The sequence below is a fragment of the Myodes glareolus genome, chromosome 4, assembly GCF_982192425.1.
Source record: "Myodes glareolus chromosome 4, mMyoGla1.1, whole genome shotgun sequence".
Classification (NCBI taxonomy): Eukaryota; Metazoa; Chordata; class Mammalia; order Rodentia; family Cricetidae; genus Myodes; species Myodes glareolus.
This window is the reverse complement of record NC_142029.1, coordinates 16,276,421-16,287,177: the sequence shown is the minus strand read 5'-3', so window position 1 is coordinate 16,287,177 and position 10,757 is coordinate 16,276,421.

Genomic DNA, 10,757 nt, shown 5'->3' with positions numbered 1-10,757 from the left:
TAGGCTCTGAGCTGTGCACAGTCAGATGGCATGAGGAGTCATGGCTGCCCTTCAGAGGCCATGGCTTCACACAGACAAGTCTTCCACAGCAGTGGAGGACAGGGAGCCATGCCAGGCGAAGGGACCACAGGATATTCCCCACTACAGTTAGTGATCTCTGAGCTCAAAGCTTGAAGAATAAGAGAATTAGCCAGAGGAGAGTTTGGAGAAAGAGGCCACTCAGGCATTGGGGACAGCAGAGCCACAGTACAGGGCGGATGAGAACACCCTGCAGAGATAGCCCTGCCTGTGGCGAGGCCAAGATCAGGGCCTGTGGTAGGAGATGGTGCAGCCAGCATGGGGCGGGGCAGGGTGCTGTTGGGCTAGTACTAAGAGCAATAAGGAGCCAGGAGTGGTTTTTGTAGGGGAAGGCTGGGAAGGAGCCCGTCCAGTCTAGAGTGTTAAAACCCACTGTCTGCAGGAGATGCAAGGCTCAGAATGTAATGGGTGGGTGGGGAAGGTGGCATGCCTGAGAACAGACCTTGAACTGCTGGGTCAGAGGCCTGCTGGTTTCTGTGTGTTTAGGAACATCCAGGGAAGCACCCCACAGGGAGAATGGAGACAGAGCTCAGAGGCTGGAAAAACAATGTGTGTATCAGGACCCTTGTCTGAGAGTAAGGTCACAGGCAAGGGTGACCATGAAGGTCACATTCTAGTAAATGTATTAACAAAGAAGCTAGCTGAAAGTAGTAAAGAATGTCTGTAATCTCAGCCTCAGAGAGGGTGAGGAAGGAGGTTCGCAAGTGAGGATAACTTGGACCACACAACAAAACCTATCTCAAACAAACAAAAACAAAGCTTTCCCCCGACCCCCAGCCACAGGTTGGAGAGATGGCTCAGTGGTTAAGGAGACATACAGGACCTGCATTGGGCAGCTCACAGCTTTCTGTAACTTCAGCTCCAGGGGAATCTGAAGAAGCCCATGGCGTGCGCACACACACATACACATCTGTGGCTATCACACAATGCATACGTGCATGCACACACACACACACAAAGAAATAAAAAAGCCCGGCAGTGGTGCATGCCTTTAATCCCAGCTCTTGGTGAATCTCTTTGAGTTCGAGACCAGCCTGGTCTACAAGAGCTAGTTCTAGGACAGGCTCCAAAGCTACAGCAAAACCTGTCTTGGAAAAAAAAAAAAAGTAAAAGATTGAGTGAGTGTATTTGAACACCTGTATCCAACCATGCCCGAAATGCATAGATCTGGTCTAGCTTTTTCCCAGTTGTTTATTTCACTTCTTTTGTTTTTGTTTTTTTTTTTGTTTTGTTTTTTTGAAACACATAGGTTTCTCCATAAGCTTTGGAGTCTGTCCTGAACTCATTCTGTAGACCAGGCTGGCCTCGAACTCACAGGGATCCGCCTGCTGGGATTAAAGGCATGCACCACCACCGCCCGGCTAGTATATTTCACTTTTGACTGAAGTAACTTGAGTGAGGGTGTGAGGTGTGACTTGCACTACAGGCTTGGTCAGGCTGAGCAGAGAGGATGGGAAAGGCAAGGGCACGTGTGTTGACTGAACCTGAGGCTTCTGAAGAAAGAAGCTGCAGAGGCAGGGAACTGGGGCTCTGAAGACTCGCGAGAGGTCTGTGGAGTGAAGGGATTGGGGTTAAGCTGAGCAAGGGAGTTGGGTAAGATGGGGTATGGGCAGGGACAGCTAATGGTTCAGAGGTCCATTAGTATGGCTCCATATGGGACTCAGGAAGAAATATGGTTGATTCTGGGGGGAGGGGGAGGGTTGGTGGAGTTAGCCTCAGATAAGGGAAGGGAATACAAGAATGGATCCGTAAATGCCTCCGAGTGATGCCAAATGCTGCACAAGGGACTTTGGAGTCTGGAGGGGTGAACCTTGTCCAATGTGCGACCTCCCAAGCGTGGTCTTCGGGGGCCTTCACCGGAGCCATTTCTGGGGGTGCAGAAAGAACAAAGTCAAGCAACAGAGAATGGGGATGCAAGTGCAGGTGAGCCTGCAGACCCCAGGTCGGCAGGAGGCGCTGTGGAGCTCAGTCAGCCCTCTTAGACATCAGGTACTTGGCCTGGAGACCACCCCCATTCCCCCACAACCCAGGGAAGAAAGAAAGCCCATCCAGAAGTATTGAGCTCCTATCTGACCTCTGTGCAAGGCAAGGAAAGGAGACTCTGGAGCAGGTAGGAGGAGGCAGGAAATGCGGAAAGCCAAGTGGTTCAGGGACATGAGGCAGCTCAGAGTCAGATGGGGCTCATCCCAGACAGGCAGCAAAGATCCTTCGAGAAGGTAGCAAGAGCTGTCAAGGTGTGGGGCTGAGTAAGGGGACTGACCAGTGAGAGCATGGGAGTCAGCTGAGGATCCTGAAGACACGGTGGCATCTGCATAGGTTTATCATGGTTGCAGACTCAGCTAAGGCTCTCCTCCCTTCTCTGAAATGGGGGTACCGTATGGCTACCAAGAGGAGGGGCGGGAAACAGGAGCCCCACCCTAAACCAACCCCTCCCCACCCCACTGAGTGGCTAAAAATAAAAGCAACAATAATTTCCCTAAATGAAACCTCCACTTAAACACTTAAAAAGCAATAAAAACTCAATTTTCTTTCTCTCAATTATTTTACTTATTCCATTTTCCAAAAGGTTCACCCTGTTATGAAGATGTATTTTTCCCCATCAGCGGCAGCGTTCTCCGCCATTACTCAAACTGACTCAGCCTCCCTCTGCCAGGAGGGTCGCCTGGTCTCCGCGGCAACCAAGTGCGTAGGACTGTGACACCACCACTACTGCCGTCGTTGATAGGAACACTGAAGGGGGGGTATGTCTTCCCCACTTTGGCCCTTGCTCAGTTTCCCGGCCTATCACCTCTGCCCCTTCGCGCCATTACTGGACCTCGCGCCTCCCCGCCCCTACCGCCAGCCACCCCTCTCTGCCCCGCGACCTCTTCACTCAGGTCTCTCGGGGTTGCATGGAGGAGACAAAGTCCTACCCCGCTCAGACAAGCACGCAGCTTGTTTCAGAGAAGTAGGCCTGGTACTTCAATCACACAAGCCTGACACTGTAAAAATTAGGTTTCCCGATGTCATTAGTGCTCTGTGATTGGCTCCATTTGTATCGCGCTTGCCCTGTTGCCTCATCTCTGCTAATTGTTTTTACTTGTTCTTTCCATTTTTAAACTGCTGTCGTGTTGGCTTTTAATTTTTAATTATTGCTACCTCCCTTTTCTTCCTAATTGGTCCAGACCTCACTCGGGTGAGGCTCCCTGTGTCTATAGCTAGAGCCTGCTCCCTTTTGATGGCTGGGACCCATTACCACCAGCACCCTGTCCTTACTAGTCACGATATACCCGCCCCCTAGTATGGTGAAGGAACCCGATCCTAGTCTATCCCCCAAACATATACTGGGCACCCAGCATTCAGTCTTAGAAATGATCTTGGGGATCCTAAGAGGCACACTAAGGGGCTCCCCTGGGTACGGGGTACAGTGATAACTGCTTCTGTTCTTTTGTGGGGAGGCATAGGGGACACAGTCATACCCCATCCATCTGCCACCTGACTCTGCTTTCTTGGGGCCTTGATCCTCTGAGACTTTCTATGTTAGGACAGCAGCCTTCTCCTCGGTCTTCAACCCCCAAGTTGTTCTGAGCTTTCCTCTGGACAATCTGTATCCAGTCCCTACTCTGGTTTGTTTGTTTGTTTTTACTGCCTGGTTTGCTCAAACCCTCTATGCCTCAGCTCTGAACTAAGTCCTTCTTCTGACGTCTGTCCTGGGCCTCTGGTTTTCCTCTGCCATGTGGAGGACTCTCCTGCATTTTGTTTGCCTGACTTAATTCTTTCCACTCTGGAACCTTTCTGGGTGGCAGATGCTGAGTTCTACAATGCCATTTGATTCCTGCCCACTCTTATAAAATAGGAACTACCCACTAGCCCCAGAAAGGAGAGATCCGATTTGCTCAAAGCCCATTACTAAGAAAGGCAGAGTGGAATTTGAACCCAGGGTTGTGGTAGCCTTTCTGGGGCTGTTCAGTGGACACTGGTGAGTGTGGATATTCCTGAGGGCTGGGATGGGCAGCTCTAGCATCAGTCAGAAATGTCAGCATTTTACCCAGACACACTCTGGGGTTCAAAGAATGAATGACGTCAGATCTAATAGGGCTTTATCTGTGATGCCTCCTTACTGTTGGCGAGATGAGCCAGGACACATCAGTGGCCAGATGAGGAGCAGGAATCAGGAATGGCTGTGTCACAGGTGACTGAGGTCAGGTTCACCTTATTTGATCTGCACTGCTACAGAGAGACAGGGAGGGGCAGAATGGGAAAGAATTTTTTGTTCTTGTTGTTTGGTTGGTTGGTTTTATTTGTTTGCTTTGAGACAGAATCTCATAATGTAGCCTAGGCTGTCCTCAAGACTGAAGCAATCCTCCTGCCTCAGCTTCCTGACTATTGGATTTACTGGAGAAGTAAACCACCATGCCCAGCATGGAAAGGAGCGTTTACTGAGCACAGGCAAGGCCACATTTAACCCCTAAAGCCCATCTTGTTTCAGGGGAACTGACTCAGGCTCAGCTAGAGGCAGCTAGAGGCAATGACTAGCCCTGGACCATTCCTGGCAATCCCAGGCTTCTCTGGCACCCGCCGGAACTATTCCTCTCCAACTAAGGCCTTTAGCAGGTGTCCCGGCCATCATCTCCACCTCAACACTTTGTGAGAGGAAAAGTGTAAGGGGTCTGTGGCTAGAGTCCTTGGAGCGGAAACATTGCCTGCCTTGCTAGCTCTCCTCCATGCCAAGCCCCCAGGGTGGAGGTTGGGGGGGGAGCTCCCGGTTTGAAGCCCCATAGTCTGACAATTTACTAAATGCATCTAGGAAGAAAGAAATTCACATCTGGTCCCAACTTGGCCTCTGCTAAACGCATCCCGGGTGCTCATGCACTCTTCATCCTAAACATGTGGACTTCAAAGGCAGCGCTGGAGGAGCCGAGGCCTCACTTAATGGCATGGCAGGCAGAATTGAAGAGTTCAGAGACTACTGATGTAGTTGCCTTACTAGTATACCTGCTACCGGCTCCCACAGCAATCCCAGACGACTGGAGGCTCCCGGTCCTACCGCCCTGTTAACCTAAAGTTGTGTGCCCCACTATTCCGGTGTCCCAGACTTTGGCCGCCTGCGGGTAACGGGCAACGATGCTGGAGCTCGCCGCTGCGGAGGACAGCACCACCTGGACCGACGCACATGCGCGGAGCAGGCGCCCGGCCCTGCCGCAGCAGCCCGTGCCCCCCGCCGCCTGTGCACCGAACGCGCGAGCAAAGCAAACAAAGACGTATTGGTTTCTGCTCTATTAGAGGCGCAGGAGGGGGGAAATCAATGTTTAGTAAATGGGAAAAGAGAAAATCGTTCAGGAAAGACAGTCTATTTCCAAGCCGGGGAGAGGTTCGTAAACAGCACAGGCCATTGCGGAGGAAGCACGGCGAGCCATAAAACTCCCCCGAGCGGAGGAATGTTCACTTAGAGAGGCAGGGCAGGGTGCAAGCGCTAACCCGGGTGCGGTGACACCGGATGCCCGGGACTCCTCCCCAGGCAGAGATGGAGGAAAGGGCCTGGCTTATTAGTGCATAGCCCCACCTGGGCACCTCGCATGGACTAAAAGGCTTCCCCTGAACCCCTTTCATGTCCCACCATTGCTCACTATGTATCCCCTATGAATGGAGCAGCGATACACTTTCTCTGGTCTCCTTTACCAGCCTCACCTAAAAGCTCTAGGCATCCTGACTTCTTGAACTTGGCTGTACTCGGGAAGGTCAAGATTGCTTTCCAGAAAGGGGCGTTTGAACTGGGCCTTAACTCTGGCGTTCTCCAGACCAAGGAGGAAAGGAATGGTGACCTACAGTCAGGCAATAGTCTACACAAATGCCAAGGGTCTTTGGAAAGTGACCGCAGGCTGAGACTTTGGGTAGTTAGAGGTCCCTCAGCCCACCCTTGGCCAAGCTTCAGTAACTCCAAAGTGCCCAGAAAAGCATGCAGCACCAGAGAGGGTGATGTGTATCTAAGGGAGGCTGCAGATAGGAGGGGGAAGCCAGAGCACGTCCGTTGGAACCTCTGAGGACAGGATGGATGCTGACCTCCTACAGCAGCTAGGACTCTGCTCCTTCCATCCCCGTGGGACCTTGTGGCCGACACTCCCTTGCTCTAGAGAAGGAGGCTCAGCAGTAAGCGTGAGACAGAGCCTTTGTCCTCTCCATTCATCAAGGAGCAGCCGGCCGCGCCGAGAAGTATTGAATTTTAGCTTAAGATGGATAGCACGACCAGCGTCTCCTTTACAAATGAATTATATTGTGTTTACCATTTGTGTGTGTGTATTTGTGCGTGTGCGCGCCACATGGGGGAATGGGTTTCTGCTCTATTCTGGTGAGGGGCATGCTCCTACAGGCAGACACAAGTACTTAGGGATAGGAACTTAGAACAAAGTAGCAGTAAGAATCTGGGAAGCTTTTGCAAAAATAAAAAAAAATGATAAGAAAAATATCCTCACGGGTGGGGATTGAGGAGGATTTAGAGAAAGGGAGCCATTTTACCATCATTGCTGTCACTACGGCCATATTGTCACAGGACCCTTCCAAGTGAGCTGCTCAGAGCACCTTGTAAGATCAGGACTGCTATCATCCCATTTCCTGAGGAAAAGGAGATTCAGAGAGGTGAGGTGGCTTGCCTGAGGTCACACAGCAGGAGGCCGGAGCACACTGGGAGCTGGAAATGACTCTTCTATGGGAAGATGATAGGAAGTGGTGGAGGAAAAGCAGGGGAGAGAGCCAGGGATAAGAAGGAGGTTGAGGGATTATGGGAGACTGATACCCAAAACAGACTGATGAGGCCTTGTTTTGCTCTGGGCAAGAACAGAGACTGGAGCCAGGAGTGATGGCACACACATTTAATCCCAGTACTCTGAAAACAGGGGCAGCAGATGGATTTTGAAGCCAGCCTATTCCAGGACAGTCAAGGCTACAAAGAGGGACCCTGGGGCTGGAGAGGAAATGGAACCAGGAAAGTAATCTAGGTAGGGGGTTCCCCTCCAAAGAAGCAGGAACCGCCTATCTCTCTCTAGGCCTTTGCAACCCTTCTCCCACCAAGGCACCTGCTTGCATGTTTTTCACTCCTATGGGCCCCCGCTCTTTATGTGCACACCAATACATATATTCTGGGTTACAAGGAAGTGGCAGACATTGGGGCCTCTCTGAGCTTTGGCCTTCTTTTGGCAATACGGATGAGTTTGTGGGTACAAGGAATTTTTAGAGGGTCTATGGGAATCACAAGAGCAAAATAGAGTTCTAAAAAACTGAGTCCATGGGGCGGAAAGTGCATTCTGGGTAAGGTAGGTGATGTATCTCAAGAATCTACTAGATTGGCCAGGATCTAGATGATAGAATGGGTGGAGACATGAGCAGCCTATTGGAGTATGGCCAGACTGTGTCTGTTACCCAATATACTGGGGCATGAATGGAACACAAAAGGTCCCTAGGCTTCAGGTCTTAAATTCCCACCCCCAATAGCCCATGGGAGTACATCCTGACCCCTCTGCTTGGAAGAGGCATAAAGAAAGGGACTTTAGGGCTGGAGAGATGGCTCAGAGGTTAAGAGCACTGGCTGCTCTTCCAGAGGTCTTGAGTTCAATTCCCAGCAACCACATGGTGGTTCATAACCATCTGTAATGAGATCTGGCGCCCTCTTCTGGTGTGCGGGCATAAATGGAGGCAGAATGTTGTATACATAATAAATAATTTTTTCTTTTTTTTAAAAAAAAGAAAAGGACTTTACATCAGCCTGGGCAAGCAGAGATGGAGATGATGATGAGGAAGCCTCGGGGTGAAAACCAGCAGCATGGGTCCTGGGCAAGGAAAGGCTCAGAACAAGAGTGAGTCTTGAGGCATAGGCTGAGCTGAGGGAAACTGAGGAAAGAGGACAAAGGGACAGGTCACCCTGGGTCAAACCATAGAGAACTCAAGAACATGAGAGTATTCATATATCTGGAGGGGACTTTCTGGCTCAGTGCCTGTGGAGCCCTTGAGGAACCACTCACCCTAAGAAGTTCCTGGGCTCCCAAACTGTCCTCTAGTAGGGACATCCAGAGAAGGTGAGCATGAAGTGCAGGGTCAGGAAGACACAGGAGCTGAGAGAAGGCCAGGGTAAAAACTCAGGCAAGTGCATTGCTTTGTGGAAAATCAAAGAGGACCTGTCACAGGGCAACTGTGGAGGAAGGAAATGGGAATCAGGGTGCCAGAGACTGCTTCTCTCACCAGTGTAGGTACCTTCAGCAGAAGAGGTGCCCCCCAGGCAAGGGGATCAGGTCACAGCACTCCTGAGCCTACTTGCTGATGGGTGAGCGGTGTAAAAGCCTGGACCACACCAAGGCCCCTCCAGCCAACCTATGTCAGGTACTCATCCTGCCATGATTTAAGGTCAATCAGAACTGCTCAGTGGACTGCAGAGGAGAGAGTTGTTAGGTGAGCAAGGCAAAGGGCTGCAGGTTAGATGAGAGGGGGGTGATGTGTGATGTTCAGGCAGGTCTCCTGGACCTTGTCATAAGGTGTTCTTGCCTCTAGGGACCTTATTTCTTCTCTGACAAGAACCAGCTCAGGCCCTGTCCAGCTACACAGCTATTGCAGTGCCCAGTGCATCTGCCAATCATGGGGAAGCACTTACAGATACCTCCGTTGTGACCACCTTTGAAACCAGAAGGGAGACAGGGAGATTCCTGTCTGCTTCCTCCATGGATGTGACAACTGAGTGAAGGACCCTGGGTTTCTAGAGGTAGGGTGTCTTTTTAGTGCATTTTCCTCATAGAAGAAACATGAGTTTCCTATCCTGAGCCTCAGAAATCTCTAGAACAGTTGTTCTCAGCATGAGGCTCATGACCCCTTTGGCAAACCTCTATTTCCAAAAATAATTACATTGTGATTCATAACAGCAGCAAAATTATAGTTATGAAGTAGCAATGAAAATAATTGTAGAGTTGGGGGTCACCACCACATGAGGGGCTGTATTAAAGGGTCACAGCATTAGGAAGGTTGAGAACCACTGCGCTAGAAAGACAGGTGTAACCTCAAATTTGCCTCATCCCTCCAAGGGAGCCCAGGCTGTATGTGATGATGGAGATGTTTTCTGCCAGTCTGGGTGTTACCAAAGCAACCCATTTGGTGACTCTACAAGTCCGTTGGATGTAATACCCTCATGCTTTCAAGCATAAATCCGGGTACATGTTTGCTTACTAGCTGGCCTGACGACAGTGTTTCCTTCATTGGAAATGAAGCCTGCAGAGAACATGTTCTATTTGCTCTGCAGTCAAAGCTACCATGTATCAGTTAGTCTGGTCCCTCTTTGCGCCTTTCTGGCACCGTCTGGGTGGAATCCCCATCTTTCAGTGGGGCAGGACACAAAGAGGATGGAGAAGAACCCAAAGAGGAATGATTGCAAAAGGTCCCTAGATGAGGGTAACCAGGTTATATTGGGGGCCTCACTCTGGAACACAGATCCAGGCAGAGAAGAAGGGACAGAGTCCTTCTGGCTGTGAGGTAGGGGTGGAGGAGAAGAAACCAGTCCGGCTTCTCTCTTGGGCAATGACCATCAGCACCACGGAGAGCTCCCACGGCTCGCCTGCCTGGCAGACTCCAGCGGCCCTAGTCTGCTTATGACCAATGCCTACTTCTCCAGGTGAGTTTCAAAATCCTGTCCCTCTGAGAGGCAAGGCCTCACCTTATCTGCGCTCTCCTCACTCTGGCCTAGATAGATCAGGATCTCCTGGCTCACGTGAGTACTGAATGATGCTCTCCCCAGAAATCCTCCACCATGCCCCAGGCTGCTCTTGGATCTTAGGGACCATCTTCCTATACTCTATTTCCTCTCAAAGTTTTAATTTAACCAAACCATCGTTTCTTCTCCCTGAAGAATCAATATTTTCTCTGTCTTCTGACACTTATTTTATTTTATTTTTACATGCGGCCTCCCAAAGGCTGTAATTTACAACTAATACCATACAATCAGAGACAATGGCTAGGCGCCCATGAGCGGGAGCAGGCAGGCTCCCTGCCAGGTGCCCCCACCCCCTCTCGTGGGGTGCCCATAGTTGTAAGGCCTCTGGGTGCAAGGTCCATCGGCAGCCAGAGGGAGAGACAAGCCAAGATCTCAACTCTTATCTGGAAGACATAGAGGATGAATTGTGTGTGGGAGGGGGAGGGTCTGGAGAAGCTCAGGGGCATATGGGTTCCTATGGGGGTCTGATCTTGGTGGAGAGACAGGTGGGGTGCTCAGATCCCCTTACTGGGCTGGCTTTACCTGCAGAGAATTCACCACTCGGGTGCCAGGGCAATAACTCTGGCCTGTATCTCCTTAATCCCCTCCTATCCCTCCTCCGCCTCTGCTGTGCTGAGCCCTCGTGGCTCCCGCACTATAATCTACAACGCTGTTACTCTGTGTCAGTGATTTAAATCCTCTGATGGAGCTGGTGACAGCTTAAATGGCTGCCATCTCCTCCCCATATCCACCAGGCCCTGACGAGGCCCCATGGGGGGAAGGAGGGTTTGCTAAGGTGGGGTTCAGACAGTATTTTCCAAGCTCCAGGGTGGCCAGGCTGCTATTCTTTGCTCCTCTGGAGGAGAGGGAGCCAAGCTTGCCCTCTCCTTCCCCTCACCAGTGATCAAAGAAGGAAGATAAAACCCTCCATAAATCCCGAGGGAAAAGAGTGTCTGGGACCTGGGACATGTGCAGCTCT